The following is a 2,846-nucleotide window of genomic DNA, read 5'->3' on the forward strand; positions in this document are numbered from 1 at the left end:
ATATATATATATATATATATACATATACATATATGTACACATGTGTGTGTGCATATATCAGTTCGTATCAAATATATAACTGCGCCAACGAACAAGGGTGCCTCTATACTAAAGGCTATGTATATTGTATATACATTTCTATAATTATATAGAAAGTATATGCATGTATAATCACCCTGAGGTCTCATTATTTTCCTTTTGGATGACTAATCTGTGACGTTTAGGTTTCTTTTTCAATCGTTTTTTTTTTCTCTATTTTCTTACATTTAACTACATGTAGATAAAAAATTAAAAAAAAAAAGGAAAATTACAAATAAAAAAAGTAAATGTCACGTTTGTAAAGTCAGAATTCGAACTCGTCTCTTCTAGTTGACTCATTGGTCTCGCCTATGATTTCTTTTTATTTATTTCGTTAAGAGTGGACCTCGCTCACGACCTTCATAAGGTTTCTGGTTGGTTAAAACGCCTCTTGAAGAGGCCTGCGATTTCTTTTCCTTTTCTAGATATATTTATTGGTTTGCCTCTCCTTTAAGTGTTACTCCGAGTATCTGCTCCTGATAAGTTTCCCCCTATAGCGCAGGCCGAAGCAAAATTATATTCATTTAGTTATATATTTTTGTGGAAATCTAGCAGTTAACCGTATATGAAAAAATATTTCTTTGGAACACCACGCATGTTGTCCGTAATACAATGCTGCTGTTGGAAAGAAAAGAACCGGAGATGTTCCGTTTCTTCCTCCGCTCTGGACTGGTGGTTTTTTTTTTTTCATGACTCCGAAAGGATAAAAAGCCGAGCTGCCTACGGCGAAATTTGAAATCAGAATGCAGATTGCCGAGAGAGACGAAAAGAGAGAAATCTGAACAGATGGAACTCTAACAACTCTGTAAGAACACTACCTTACTAAATATATCATATACAGCATATATACTAAATTATATGAATATACTATATGTATATGTGACATTATATACGAGGTTTGATCAAAATGTATCGAGACTGTGGCTATGGTAATAGAGCTAAAGAACGCAGGGTGAGGTCGCTTGACCCAGATTGATCTTGAACTTAGTCGCACATGTGCACTATATTATAACGTTCTCGCTCACTTTCCTTGTTTATAGCAGCGCTTGGAAGTAAAGTGTGTAGAGTGTGGTCGTCTCGAAAAGAAGATCGGATTTCAGCTGCGCAGGATCTTTTTCATAGAGTCGAGGGAAACGAAAACTTTTTGGAAACAGTCATAACGGGAGACGAATCGTAGATCAATGGCTATGATCTCGAAACCAAGGCTCAGTCTTCGCAATGGAAGATCTCAACAAGATTTCAAGAGGTCTAAGAACTCCAAGACAATGTGACGAAGAAGCTACGTGCTAGCCCAAACAAGGAGTTCCAGGAACGCTTCCACCAATGGAAACGATGCTGAATAAAGTGTACCGCTTCAGAAAAGCGGTACACTTTGTTCTGCATTGGAGGATATTAAATGCTAATGTCGTAATTTTCTTTTGAATGCAACAGTCCTGATGCTCTATGATCAGACCTCTTAAATGTACATTTATATAGTACATGATATAGTATAGCCATACACACACACACACACACACACATATATATATATATATATATATATATATATATATATATATATACATACATACATATGTATATGGTATAGACATATACACAGACACACAATGGTCGGTATAAGAGATGTTTGGTTGATTCCCCTAGTCATTCTTTACATCATATTCAGAGAGAGGAGGAACGATCAAAAGGGATATGAGTCAACAAAAAAGGGGCAGGATGAATGCACATACTAGGCTTCGTCACTGGCAATGAGTAAGTGCACCCTACACACACAAAATGAGCGATAAAGAATCACAGAGACAAAGGAAGTGCCGATGGAGTATATATATATATATATATATATATATATATATATATATATATATGCACACATACATATTTACAAATATATATTGTACAGAGAGTGAGAGAATGACAGAGAGTGTATATAACTTCTATTATATAAACAGGGAGAGTAATTTTGTTGTCAATGTTTCTTCTTTTTTTTTTTTGCTTTACTTATTGAATATTATTTTATTTAATTATGCTCTAAGATAATAAATATTTTTATTTTGAAAATTCTACTGTTCATTTCCTCATTTTGCATAAGCAGCAGGAAATTTGATAAAACTGCGTGTGTATGCATGATTGTTGTTATACGTATATACATATGTGTGTGCGTATGTTTGTGTGTGTGTGTGTATTTATGTATAGATGCAATACATACATCTACGTATTGATGAAAATATTTATATCGCATTCACAAAAAAATATATTATTTTTATCTGCATATCTCATATAATAAGTCCCTTGTACAGTAAGTATCTTATAACTTGCCTTAATTACTCTGACCTCGTTCGGCACCTCTTCCTATGCTTCTTTCCTACATAAATCTAATGGAGTCTTTCCTAACACATATGTTTCATGAAGATTACAGCGCCAGCAACATATAAAGAATCTACCTAAGAAACAGAAGAGTTACACAGTCGCCATTACTCAGCAGCCACAATCTTCACTTATCTTTCCCACCGTTCACGTACTTCCGTGATTTATTAATTGAAATGTACCACATCCCATAAAGGATTTCGATGTCTTCATTTGTGTATCTTATTTTGATATATATATATAATTTATTTAGCTCCATCTAATATATACATAAACATACGTACATATGTATTACATATGTGTCTCTGTGTGTGTATGCGTGTATATATACATATAAATATATATATACACTCACATACACTCACACACTGATATATATATATATATATATATATATATATATA

Source organism: Octopus bimaculoides, chromosome 15, assembly GCF_001194135.2.
Source record: "Octopus bimaculoides isolate UCB-OBI-ISO-001 chromosome 15, ASM119413v2, whole genome shotgun sequence".
NCBI lineage: Eukaryota > Metazoa > Mollusca > Cephalopoda > Octopoda > Octopodidae > Octopus > Octopus bimaculoides.